Here is a 13975-nt window from a genome sequence, read left to right as displayed (position 1 = left end):
TCTGAACAAAGTAAAACTCTTTAAGTAAAAGCTGAGGCTAAAAGTACTGAGCAAGTAGACACATTCTTTTTTGTTTATTTTTGTTGTTTTTTGTGCAAAACTAAAGGTATGTGATTATTTTAAGATTGTTGTGTCTAGTTTTTGGTGATTACATAAAAAGCTGAATTGTTTAAAACTACCATCCTTTTAGTATGCTACTGTGTATTCATTCTTGTCCACTTAGTAACTCTGAAATAGTACATCTTGTAAGCCTTAACCATGCATCCAAAAGAGACACTCTTTCTTAAAAATATGAGAATTCCAGGGCCTATTCAGGAGATGCAAGGATGGAACTCACCATCAGTAACATGGCATATCTGTCAGAGAAAATTTCTATCGATTTCATTTTATAATAATAATAATAATTATTATTATTATTTATTTATTTATTTATAGGGCACTTTAGATTAGCAGTAAATCTCAAAGTGCAACATAAAAAGATTAAACAAAGACAAGGCAAGATAAAAACAGAGATAAAACAACAATAATTATAGCATTCTGGTTAATAAGCTTTCCTAAACAGAAAAATCTGCTGTGTTCTTAGGCTTTCTGGTAGGGTATTCCAGAGCCGTGGAGCAGCGGCTGCAAAGGCTTGGTCTCCCACTGTATGAAGTTTGGTCACAGGGGGGCGAAGGCGGTAGGTATTTATAAAACTGAGGTTTCTTGTAGTGGATTGTAATATAAGGAGCTCTTGGAGATATTGTGGAGCATTTCCATGGATACACTGGTGAGTAAACAAACAGAGTGTGAATTCGATACGGAGTTGGATAGGGAGCCAATGAATGAAGTGACAGAAGGATTGGTTAGATATGTTCAAATTTCCACACCCTAATCATGATTCTTGCAAATATATTTTGAATTTGATGGAGCTTTTGAAGGCTCTTTTTGGGTATCCCGATGAGGAGTGCATTACAATAGTCCAGTCTGGATGAGACAAAGGCATGAACCAGTTTTTCAGCATCACAGAGGGAGAAATAGGGAAGGAGTTTGGCTATATTTCAGAGATGAAGGAATGCAATTTTTCAAAGGTGATGGATATGTATATCAAATGACAGATGGGAGTCTAACTTGACACCCAGATTTGTAATAGAAGGGGAGAGGGTAATAGTATGGTCAGAAAAGGAAATACAGTAGAGTCTCGCTTATCCGACATAAACGGGCCGGCTGAACATTGGATAAGCGAAAATGTTGGATAATGGCAGGTGTTAGGAAAAAAACTATTAAACGTCAAAGTATTTTATAATTTTACACATTATGAACCTAATAATCATGTTTTACAACAAAACAACAGAATAAATTAACTGAAAAAATGAACTTACAGTTACAGAATTGTCTGGAGTTAAATACAGTATGTACTGTACTTAAAAAGTTCAGTCCTGTGATGATTTAAAGACATTTTTGATTGTAGTCTGCTTTCCTGACGAGTGCCGTTTCTTCACTGTGGAAGTCTCACCATCTGCAGCATCATTATGTCAATTCCTGTAGCTTCTTGTTGCTCAGTGTAATTAATTGCAGTTTCTAGCCTTAACTCCGTCACTAATATAGTCAACATCCATATGAGCATATACTGTTTACTACAGCATTGTGACTGCGTGTGTGTGTTTGTGCTGTGACGTGCGAGTCCCCATCTTGCACCCGAAAACTCGAAGCTGAGTCTCAGTACTTTTAGCAACATCAGCTTTATTAAACTTGAAGCAGCAACAGCGCGGTTATTTTATGTAGCAGGATCTTTCATTCTCCTATACACAGACACAGCAGTCAGGCAGGGTCAGGGGAAAGTAATACTGAGCCCAGCACATTTATAATGTCCCTTGTTCCTTGTATCACCCATCAACAGCAGGCGCTTATAGCATGTCCGCAATCTTTTCGGATTGGCTTTTACATCGAACTGCTACAGCGCTGGGAGACTGCGATTGCTTTGGGACGCTCTTCCGCGTGTCGTCCCATTGGGTGGAATCCCACAAGAGTTTAGAAACTCACTCACACCAGCCATGATTCTTTTCAAAGGTAAAGTGCAGGTTAATTTGCTTTATGTATTTTTACTTTATATTTTGTATTAATCATTTTTATATGAATAGTTTTGGGTTGTGGAACGAATCATCTGAGTTTCCATTATTTTTTATGGGGAAATTTGCATTGATATACTGTACGAGTGCTTTGGACTGCGAGCACATTTCCAGAATGAATTATGCTCGCAAACCGAGGTTCCACTGTAATTAGCTGCGGCAGAGTCGGGAGCAACAAAAAATAGACTACGCTCACGCTCGCAACTTGCAGTTCTTGTTGCCGATGCGTATTTCTTTTTTTTTTTTTTTTTCGGTGGGGCGTCGGATAATACGGAATGTTGGATAAGCGAAGGTAGGATAAGCGAGACTCTACTGTACAATTTACAGAGGAACGAAGTTGATGGGGGGTGCCAATTAAAAGAGCTTCAGTTTTAGTGCTGTTCAGCTTGAGGAAGTTCTTGGTCACCCAGGCCTCAATCTCATCCAAGCAAGAGGAAAAATTTGATGGAGGTGTAAGAGAAGAAGAATTCAGTCTCATATAGCAATGGAATGAAACTCCATGCTTGCGGATGATGTGACCCAGGGGTAGCATATAGATATTAATGAGGGTCAGCCCAAGGACTGATCCTTGTGGGACTCCACAGGTGACAGTGTGGGTATGAGATTTAGCATCCCCTAAGGCCACTTACTCAGTCCTGTCTATAAGATAGGACTCAAACCACTCGAACGCAATGTCAGAAAGTCCAATTTTATAGTGAAGATGATGAAGGGGAATATTATGATCTACCGTATCAAATGCCGCTGTAAGGTCCAGGAGGATAAGGTGTGATGGAGAGCCATGGTCAGCAGCCATCAGGAGGTCATTAGTGACTCTAATCAGGGCTTTCTCTGTGCTGTGAGAAGTTTGGAAACCAGACTGAAATTTTTCAAACAGATTGAATTTTTTTAGGTGATCCTGAAGCTGAACCAAAGCAACCTTTTCCAAAACCTTAGACAAAAATGGAAGGTTGGAGAGCGGACGATAGTTTGCTAACACTTCAGGATCCAAAGAGGATTTTTTTAAATGAGGTCTGATTTTTGTGGTTTTCAAGGCCAGTGGGACTAAGCCGCTCTGGAGAGAGAGATTAATGATGTCAGCAATAAGAGAGCTTATATCTGATAGCTTAGCTTTTACCAGAGGAGTAGGAAAAGGGTCCGATGAACACGTTGAAGGTCACATCCTCTGTATGATGTCCTTAACTTCTTTAACTGTGGTACAGAGGAACTGGGAGAGGCAACCCATTGGTTTTGATGTAGAAACATTCAGCAATGGAGGGCTGGAGGCAGACAATGAAGAGCGGATGCTGTCCACTTTAGAGGTGAAATATTCAATAAAATTATTACACTGCTCCTCTGTGAAATTATTACATGCTTAGGTGTGAGGATTGAGTAAATGGGTTTATCACAGAAAAAAGTTGTTTGGAATTTCTAGGATTGTTTTTGATTAAATTTGAAAAGTATTGAGATCTAGCAGTGGTCATTGCCCTGGATTAGTTTTTTTGATGTTCCCAATAAGCTAATTTGTGGACTGTTGAACTGGTTTCAACAAAACGCCGCTCGAGGGCTCGCCCAGTTGTTTTCACCTGTCGAAGCTCACTTGTAAACCACGGGGCAGATTTTACAAAAGAGACCACTCGTGATTTAACTGGGGCATGGGTCTCAAGCATGTTGTGGAGCCCATTGTTGTAGTAATCAACTAATTCACTGACAGAAGAAAGGAGGGGAGCAATGGAGAAGATCTTAATGTCAGCATTTAAACCAGTCAAATTTATTTTTTTCAGGTTTCTGAAGCGGATACAGCGCTGTGGTTAAGAGTATAGTGAATTTGTGGGTAAATCCATTGAGACAATTTTGTGATCAAAAACACCCAGATCAAGTACTTGGAGGTCTGAGATGAGGATTGAATCAGTAATGACTAAATCGAGGGTATAGCACTTGTTGTGAGTGGAGACCTCGACAAGTTGCCTCAGATTTAGGAAGTCCAGGAGCTCTAAGAGCTGGGCAGCAGAATAATTAGAGGGAGTGTCCACATGAATGTTCAGATCTCCAAGAATCACTGCATTTGATGATGATGTACAGAAAGATGAGAGCAGCTCATTCATTTCCATAATGAAATCAGGGTCTTGTTTTTTTTGATCGGTAAATAAGTATTGTTATAAAAAGTGGATGCTTACAATTTATTGCCAGGCATTCAAAAGTTGAGAATTTAGGACAGGGGAGAAGTGATAATTGCAAATCAATCTGATGAATTACAGCCAGACCACCACCACATCCAGAGGTGTGGGCCTTTTCAAGGTAGGTCTAACCAGGAGGGCAGGACTCGTTGAAAACTGAGTATACCTTGGATTTATGCCAGGTCTCAGTCAAACAAATAATGTTAGTCCCCCTGTCTACAATATGATTATAAATTAGGCTTTATTTGTCAGGGACTGAACATTAAAAAGTTCATCTTTGATGTTTAGCGAGGTGTTGCTTTTAACCAGAGGACGAAGAAAGCTGAAACCCACTCCAGGCTTTCCGTCTCACCTGGACCGCCGCCGAGCAGTGTTTCCTTGGTAATGGCACTCAGATGACATGTTCGGGCTGTCACGAAGCGAGGTGCTGCTGACCACAAGAACGGAATGGAGCTCCCGGTCTTGATGTAAACAAACCACCGACCAGATCCCCTATGGACATAGCGGGGGCGACAGAGGAGTCCAAGTTGTTTGATGACTGTGATGTCAAATGGAAGGCTGTGGTTGTTGAGCTCAAACAGTTGTGATGGCAGATACCGAAGCATGCTGGCGAGCGGAGGAGATATGGCCCCAATGTAAATAGTCAACCGTAGTCCTTAGGTGTACAGTTGGACAGCTGTGGTGCAAATTGCAAAGGAATTCAGAAGCAAGACAATCACCAAGATCCCAACAACAGAGCCGACATTCAGGAAATGTAATAGCGGGCCAATAGGCAAGCGCCCATGACACAGAGCAAGTTGGGCCAACAAATTTCACAAGTAGGATTTCTCCGAAAGCAACGATATTAAACGCTGTAAGGTGTTAACAGCAAATTACAGCCGCTAAATGCTAAAGTTCTGTATAATATCAGAAAACAGATAACAGCTACAATTAAAATGATATTCAAGTAGTAAAAAATAGTAGTAAAAAAATACTTAAGTAATGAATATAGTGTGGAGAAGCGGCAAACAGCCAATGCCTGCCTCCTCTCCCCAGCCATTTAGTTAATGGCAATTTTATTTCTGTTGTCTTAATATATACAATTATATTATGACTTGAGATTGTCTTTTTAGTAGCCTAAAAACAAAAAGCATCAAATCAGATGAAAAAGGAGACAACACAAGCATAAAAACCTAAAAAATATCCATCCATTCATCCAGTATCCAACCTGCTATTATTTTAAAATGTGGAAACTATTTTGATTTGAAGAAAAATGTTACCATTTGAATATAATAAAGTACTACCCTTCGCAGGGAATCCAGCCGTTAAATCATACTAGTTATAGAGAAAAGCCACTGAATTAGGCAAGTGTTAATCTGAAATGTCATAGTTGTTAACAAAATCAAGGTTGTATTCTAAAACCGTTCTGGAATAAAAAAAGTTTAATTTAAGTCTCGGGGGTTGTGTCTTACTCATATCTTAAAACAAGACAAACCTAGAAAGTTTTGGTTTTTGAAATAAGAATACATGTCCTGCTATGCTCATCGCTGTAGTTGATAACAAGCTTTTCTCTCACAGTTGTGCTTTTTTTAAGTCGAAATTGTCTTGGAATTACACTTTTATATCTAAGTCAGATAGCGTAAGACCAATTATCTTGAATTGAGCAAAATAATCTAGCAAGTATCATTGCAACATGAGATATTTAATCTCTTGGGGCAAAATATTAGATATATTACCTTAAAATAAGAAATTTTTACTTGTTAAGAAAAAATATTTTGCAGTGTATATCCTAACTACAGTGTCACTGGGGTCTGCTGGGTCCAATCTCAGCCAACACAGGGCGCAAGGCAGGAAACAAACCCTGGGCAGGGCCCTATAAAATATAAATCCTAAAAAATATTGAAATGGATTTCAAAGTGTTTGCCTGTAAAATTCCACATGCAGTGCTTTTGCAAAAGCTGCATTTCACAGGGTTGAGTGTGTCATATTTAGGTGTGTTGGTAAGGGCTGGATAAGCTTGATGTAGCATTCATTTTTACAGTACCATACAACAATGAAAATGCTTCTAAATGCAGCTAAAGGTTTTAATAGCTCTAATCAACCCTTTCTGCTCACCTACCCCCCAACTGGTAGATTAGCCATTCTTGTTTATTACAAATTTGTTGTGTATGGGTTAATATGTGATGCTTGCAAGATATGATATGCATTAGCATTGTTTCTACTTTTTGGAATACATCATTCATTTTGAAATACAGTATGTGCCTTGTGCTAAGAAGCATATATTTCTCTTTCTGAAGTTATACAATGAAAACATTACTTCTGTTAACCTGATATCCAAGTACTAATGTTAAGTCTCTTTTATTCATAATCTATTTGTTTTCAATTCATTATACATTTAAACAACTTGAAACCATTCAAATAATCCAATTTTACTGAAAATTAATCAGGCATCTATTTAATTATGACTCAGCTGCCTAACTAATATTATTATTAAAAGTAAACACACCTGATATGAAAAAGTAAAGTTTGTTGTCTTGCACAGAGTGTGAGATGTGGTGTTAGGATTCATCTGTTAACCTAAAAAAGACCACTTCCTTTTGAGTCAGAAGTTAAATGTTGTCTGTATAATCTCAATAGTTGCAGTGTTATTTTTAGTTTCAGTTCCAAAAACAATTTACGAATTGAAATTTAATTTATGTTTGGTAACTTAATGTTGTGAAAGCTTTAGCATGTAGCTCAGCTCTAAGAAAAGGTCTGAAGTACCCTGGATTGAATTTTGGCATCTGCTAATATTTTTTCAAAAGTATAAAAAGAAAAACTTTAAGCAAAATATGAGTAATTAATTGCTAGGCTCTTAAATTACATTTCTGGTACAATTTTGAATGTTGTAACATGAGTCAACATTGGATGTACAGCGGGGAAAATAAGTACGGAACGCATCAGTGTTATTCACAGTAAATATATTTCCAATTGGGCTATTGACATGAAATTTTCACCAGATGTCAGTAGCAACCCAAGTAAGCCACACATAGAAAGAAATCAAAACAAATAAGTTCATAAATTATGTGTAATAAAGTGCAATGACGCAGGGAAAATGTATTGAGCACCTGAAGAAAAAGAGGTGCAAAAAGGCATGGAAAGCCAAGAAACCAGCTGAAATCTGTCAGTATTTATCCTACCCCCTATCAGTGCAAATTAATATTAGCTGCTATAGTCCTAATTGATGACCTATAAAATGGTTTCTCATTACCAAGGTGTCACACCATCTCATGATGGGTAAAAACAAAGAGCTCAACACCTTTGCAACTTTATTGTTGCAAAACATACTGATGGCATTGGTTACCGATGTATTTCTAAACTTCTGAATGTTCCAGTGTGCACTCTTGGGGCCACAATCTGGAAATGGAAAGAACATAATTTCACCATAAACTGGCCACTACCAGGTTCTCCTTGCAAGATTTCTTACAGAGGGGTCAAAAGAATAATCAGAAGAGTTGCCCAAGAGCCAAGGACCATATAGCAGAGAGCTTCAAGCAGGTACAGTTGTTTAAAAAAAAAAAAGTAACGTACTTAACTGCCGTAGCCTCTGTGCACGCTCACTACACAAGACTTCACTGCTGAAGCAAAAGCATGTTGAAGGTTGTTTAACACTAGAATTACCAGAGCCTACGAAAAAACTCGTAATTCCGTCCCACCTTAAACTGCTTCTTAAATCCCTTCACACCTCTCCGCCAGCGCCCTTTGTCTTCTAAATGTGCTGATAAAGAGAAGCTCGGAGCAGCCGGCTATTCCATCCCCCCACCAATTTAGAACGTGCACGAACTTCTATCAGCTCATGCCTTGATTGAGTATCTGGGAGTGAAGTGGAGTTTTAGAGTGGAAATAATAGATCGTTGTTTGGAACACACGCATTTCATGTCTGTTCCGTTTCTACAGTAATCTGTGTCAACACATTGTTAAAACAGAAACGTTTTTATATTCTAGTAGTAGATGACAAAATGTAGGCATAAACTGTATAATGTATGAAGCCTGAAGTCCAAATAGCAAAGAAACATTTTCACAAGAATAACACAATTGCGCTTTTATTCAAAAATATAACTGCAGAAACAAAAAGCCGCCTAAACATGTGACATTGACACCATTTTACTGTAACTGCCTCCGTGGCTCAATAGACTCACCCCCTGCTTGGGAATCAAAAGGTCACAAGTTCGATCCTGTGCTCCTCCGCTTTGAGAAGTAAACTGCTCTTAGTCTTACTGTTTTAAAATAAAAGCATACATTTGATTTCAGTATGTAACAGCCGGTGCAATTTATGATCCTTGTAAAGGCTAGCTTTTTTTTTAATTCACTTTTCATTCTCTCAGTCGCGTTCAGAATCAATCCATACAACCCCATCTGACACAGCTGTTTTCACTAAAGACGCGCTATAGCTCTGCAGTGTACCACGATGCATACCAACGCCAAACACCCTCAACCCAGGAACATATATTGGTGTAAAAGTATAACAAAAGTGCACTTTTATTCAAGTGCACTTTTTCCATCGCTTTTCCTGTAAGAAGCAATGTACACACTTCTCTCTATGCTGTGGTTTCTATTACACACCTGAAAGAAAGAGACAATACATGTGAAAATATAATCGCACTAATGCAATATTATTTGAAAACGAACAGCGTCAGATCGGGTGTGAATTTATGCAAGAACTGGAAATTCTCTGATGCGGGACCTTCCCCCAGGGAAGAAAGTTCAGTGTCAGGTGCTCATTCAGTGTAATAGAAACCATAGCACAGAGAGGTGTGTACACGGCAACAAGTACACGTGTCGTAAATGTAGGAAGGACGGTCCTTGGGTGTGTGGGAACTGTTAATATTTGAATGTGATGATTTTATATAGCACGGAATGAAAATCTGCACTTCTTAGCATTGCACCATGCAAGCTGTCGTATCAATTGCCTACTGTAACTTGCTTTCTTTTTTTTCCGGTTATACAGGTAGTTTTGAATAAAAGTGCACTTGTTTTGTTTGAAATGAAGTGTCTGCGTGCACTTTTCGTGGCATTACACGTGTATTTTTTGAGCATGCCCGTTTGAGCAGTATAAAAAGTATTGAAAAGTATAACAAAACAACGGGCAGATGGGGAGTGTCTGATGATTGCATATAGCGCCGAAGTTACTGCTCTTTACTATTCTCTCCTCTGCGTGCCCGGAGTACAAAAGAAACAGAATACAGACGCGCTATAGCTCTGCGTTGTACCACGATGCATACTAACGCACCCCCGGTTCTGACACACAGACGCTGGCGAAGCTGCCTTCTTCGTATCTCACCGTCACTTGATTTTCTTTTATTCAGTTTTATTGAGTGTTCCTGCCAGTCCCGCATGTTGCTGTATGCTGGATATTTTCACATGTATTGTCTCTTTCTTTCAGGTGTGTAATAGAAACCACAGCATAGAGAGAAGTGTGTACATTGCTTCTTACAGGAAAAGGCGATGGAAAAAGTGCACTTGAATAAAAGTGCACTTTTGTTATACTTTTACACCAATATATGTTCCTGGGTTGAGGGTGTTTGGCGTTAGTATGCATCGTGGTACACTGCAGAGCTATAGCGCGTCTTTAGTGAAAACAGCTGTGTCAGATGGGGTTGTATGGATTGATTCTGAACGCGACTGAGAGAATGAAAAGTGAATTAAAAAAAAAGCTAGCCTTTACAAGGATCATAAATTGCACCGGCTGTTACATACTGAAATCAAATGTACAGTATGCTTTTATTTTAAAACAGTAAGACTAAGAGCAGTTTACTTCTCAAAGCGGAGGAGCACAGGATCGAACTCGTGACCTCTTGATTCCCAAGCGGGGGGTGAGTCTATTGAGCCACGGAGGCAGTTACAGTAAAATGGTGTCAATGTCACATGTTTAGGCGGCTTTTGTTTCTGCAGTTATATTTTTGAATAAAAGCGCAATTGTGTTATTCTTGTGAAAATGTTTCTTTGCTATTTGGACTTCAGGCTTCATACATTATACAGTTTATGCCTACATTTTGTCATCTACTACTAGAATATAAAAAAACGTTTTGTTTTAACAATGTGTTGACACAGATTACTGTAGAAACGGAACAGACATGAAATGCGTGTGTTCCAAACAACGATCTATTATTTCCACTCTAAAACTCCACTTCACTCCCAGATACTCAATCAAGGCATGAGCTGATAGAAGTTCGTGCACGTTCTAAATTGGTGGGGGGATGGAATAGCCGGCTGCTCCGAGCTTCTCTTTATCAGCACATTTAGAAGACAAAGGGCGCTGGCGGAAAGGTGTGAAGGGATTTAAGAAGCAGTTTAAGGTGGGACGGAATTACGAGTTTTTTCGTAGGCTCTGGTAATTCTAGTGTTAAAGTTTGTTGCACAACATTAAGACAAGCCAGTGAAATAATGGAGGATGTAGTCTGATCAGATGAGACCAAAATTGAACTCTTTGGATGTAATTACACACACCATGTTAGGAGAAGAAATGGCACGGCACATCACCCCAAAAACACCATACTAATAGTGAAGTTTGGAGGTGGGAACATCATGGTGTTGGGCTGTTTTTCAGCATATGGTTCTGGCAGACATTATATAATTGAAGGAAGGATGAATGGAGAAATATACTGGGAAATTCTTGATAAGAATCTGCTGCCATCTACCTGGATGCTGAAATTGAAAAGAAGGTGGACATTTCAGCAAGACAGTGATCCCAAACACACAGCCAAGAAAACTCGCAATTGGTTTCAGAGAAAGAAAATAAAGTTGCTAGAATGGCCCAGTCAATCACCCGATTTGAATCCAATTGAAAATTTATGGAAAGAACTGAAGAACAGAGTTCATAGAAGAGGCCCCTGGAACCTTCAAGATTTGAAGACAGTTTGTATGGAAGAATGGGCAAAATCACACCTGAGAAATGCATGTGACTAGTGTCTCCGTACAGGAGGTGTCTTGGAGCTGTCATTACCAACAAAGACTTTCCTAGAAAGTATTAAATAAATTTCAGTAAGCGTGTTCCAATACTTATTCCCTGTATCATTCCACTTTATTGCACATAATTTATGGACTTATTTGTTTTGATTTCTTTGTATGTGTGGATTACCTGAGTTGTTATTGACATCTGGTGAAAATTTCATGTCAACAGACCAATTAGAAATATATTTACTGAGAAAAACGTTAATGCGTTCAATACTTATTTTCCCCACTGTAAATGTTAGGTTTTATTTTCTTCATAAAGCATTATATACTGGATGGACCTTGAGAAATCCAGATGGCTAATTAAGAAGTTCTTAAAAGGAGAAAACCTTTTGATTCTAAAGATATGTTAGCAGCATCACAAAGTCACATGCAAAGTAAAATCCTTAGACTTGTTTCTTTCTGACTTTTGACTATCAGGAAGAATTAACTTAGTTCATATATTTACTTCAGTGTCTTGTATCCACTTCAAAATCTGCAATTAATAATCTACTTACTACATTTTTCTCCATTTATACATTTCTTCTTCAAAAATATAATTCAGTGTTAAGACCAAAACTCCCATTTTTAAATGTGTGTATCATGTTTATATGCATTAAAGTCACTTAAGTGTTTTTCTTACTTTGACTCTATATTTTCCACAGTGTAAAATAAAGCATTTGATTGGCCTATACGTAAAGTTGACTGTAATAAAAATAAAAAAACGTAACTTTCTTAAACCATTGTAATCCAGTTCAGGGTAATAGGGAGCTGGAGCCTGAACTCACACTGCCGGCAGCAGTGGAGAAGATTCAAGTTTTGCAGAGTTCAGTCATACAAACTCCCTCTCAGACAAAACCAGTTTGTTAGTCAGCCTCAAGTGTGCATTTCTGTGATGTGGGAGGACGTCTCATGTTAAATGGATTATTTTCTTTATTTTTTATCTTTCCTTTTTAAAGTAGCCATTTTGGTATTGATCTACATCATCATGAAAAACAATGCACAAATATTCTCCTGGTATTTGGCATTATATCTGGTGACTTCTTATGCATATATTTTTCTGTATAGCATCCTATTGCACAATCTGTTTTCCACAATGAGAGATCACACTGCATGCTAAGCAAAAAAATTGTAGTTATGAGGTGGAAACTCTAATCATTGTGCACCCCTAATGACAAGCCATCCATGTAGTAAAACAAAGTCAGCAGTAGACAGTAGGTATCATTTTTCCCCAGGGAAATCATCATCATAAAATGTTATAACATGTAAATGAAATATCTAAAATCAGATTTTGTGGGTAGTTTGTGTTTCTACTACATGTATTACCATGGTTTTATTTCTGTACTTTATACATATTCGATTTAAGGCCCCTACCTCTGCTTTATGTGCCCAACTCAGAATATGAGCAATTTAAAAAGTACTGCACTATGAATCGGTATTTAAATTAACTATTATGGGACTACAAATGATTAAAGTATAATTCTGCAGCAGAGCATCATCCAATCACATTATCATTATGTCTCCAAATAATTTTGTGAGGAGTGGTTAAATAATTAAAGTACTTGATGAGATTTTTTCAACCAGTATGTATTGTACATCTTGAGACAAAGTTCTCAGAAATATTGTATATACAGAACAGGGGGAGCATTGGCCTAGGGCCTATCCTGGCAACAATAGGTACAAGGCAGGGGACAGCCCTAGACAGGGTGCTGGCCAATTTCAGGACCTGCACATGCATGTGCAGTCACACAGGGACAATGTAGAAGCACTACATTAAGTAAGCTGCACAACTTTAAAGTTGTGGAAGGAAAACCCACACAGATACATGGGAAGCCTGGGGAAACAGTGCTAATCACTGCACCACTATAATGCTCCTAAGAATTTAAGTGTAAATTATGTCACATGATGAGCAACATTCCATAACCACATTGTCTTTTTGCAGATCAGTTTCACAGTAATTTTTCAGACTTTTATGGCTTTACACTATATCTTTGGCATGCAGCGTTACACTCGTTAGTATCCTTTTCTAAGTTTTTGCACTTAATACTTCATTAGGATCCCTTTCAATGTTTTGGCATTTTTTAATATTTAGTATAGTTATTGCATATGAGTTTGCATCTCTGTCATCTGTTTGCTAGGATTTAATTTAAATGATGATTAGGGCAAGATGCCTTTCAGCTGTTGGAATGTAGAAAAAAGCCAAGCAAAATGACACCTTTTATTGGCTAACTAAAAAGATTACAATATGCAAGCTTTCGAGGCAACTCAGGCCCCTTCTTCAGGCAGGTTGTTGGAATAATTTTTTTGAAAATATCCGCAAATTAAGGAACTGGAATAGAACTGGAACACAATCTACTGTATATTGACACATTTGTTAATGAGGATACCTGTGTATATCTTCTGCATCTTAAATACAGTATGCTTTTTTATTTTTTATAGGAAAATTACAGTGAGGCTTTATCATCTACCCTATTGAAGTGTATACCAACTTTTATATTTATTATAATACTGTACTATTTTCCTCCTAGGCTCATAATATCTGTCAAGCTACTACATTTTTCTATTAATTTATTTTATCAATGTGGTAGTAATAAATACTATACACTTTCTCTCTTCTTTGTTTTATGCTTTTGTTTTTTTATTGCTTTTTGTTTTATAATACCTCTTGTTAAGTTGTATATTCATAGATCTATTTAGACACTTGGACTCTAACCTTACTCTTCTTTTTATACATTTGCATGTATTAATTGTTATCTTCATTACAGAAAT

General features: G+C 37.9%; 1 protein-coding gene across 2 annotated transcripts in view; it reads left to right on the top strand.

The window, feature by feature from the left end:
- Positions 1–13975, top strand: part of LOC120529572 (FYVE and coiled-coil domain-containing protein 1-like) — a 238352-nt gene that overhangs the window by 220437 nt on the left and 3940 nt on the right. The window lies entirely within an intron of this gene.

The sequence above is a fragment of the Polypterus senegalus genome, chromosome 5 (assembly GCF_016835505.1).
Source record: "Polypterus senegalus isolate Bchr_013 chromosome 5, ASM1683550v1, whole genome shotgun sequence".
Classification (NCBI taxonomy): domain Eukaryota; kingdom Metazoa; phylum Chordata; class Cladistia; order Polypteriformes; family Polypteridae; genus Polypterus; species Polypterus senegalus.
Note: the sequence above shows the minus strand (reverse complement) of the source record. Positions and strands in the feature narration are given on the sequence as shown.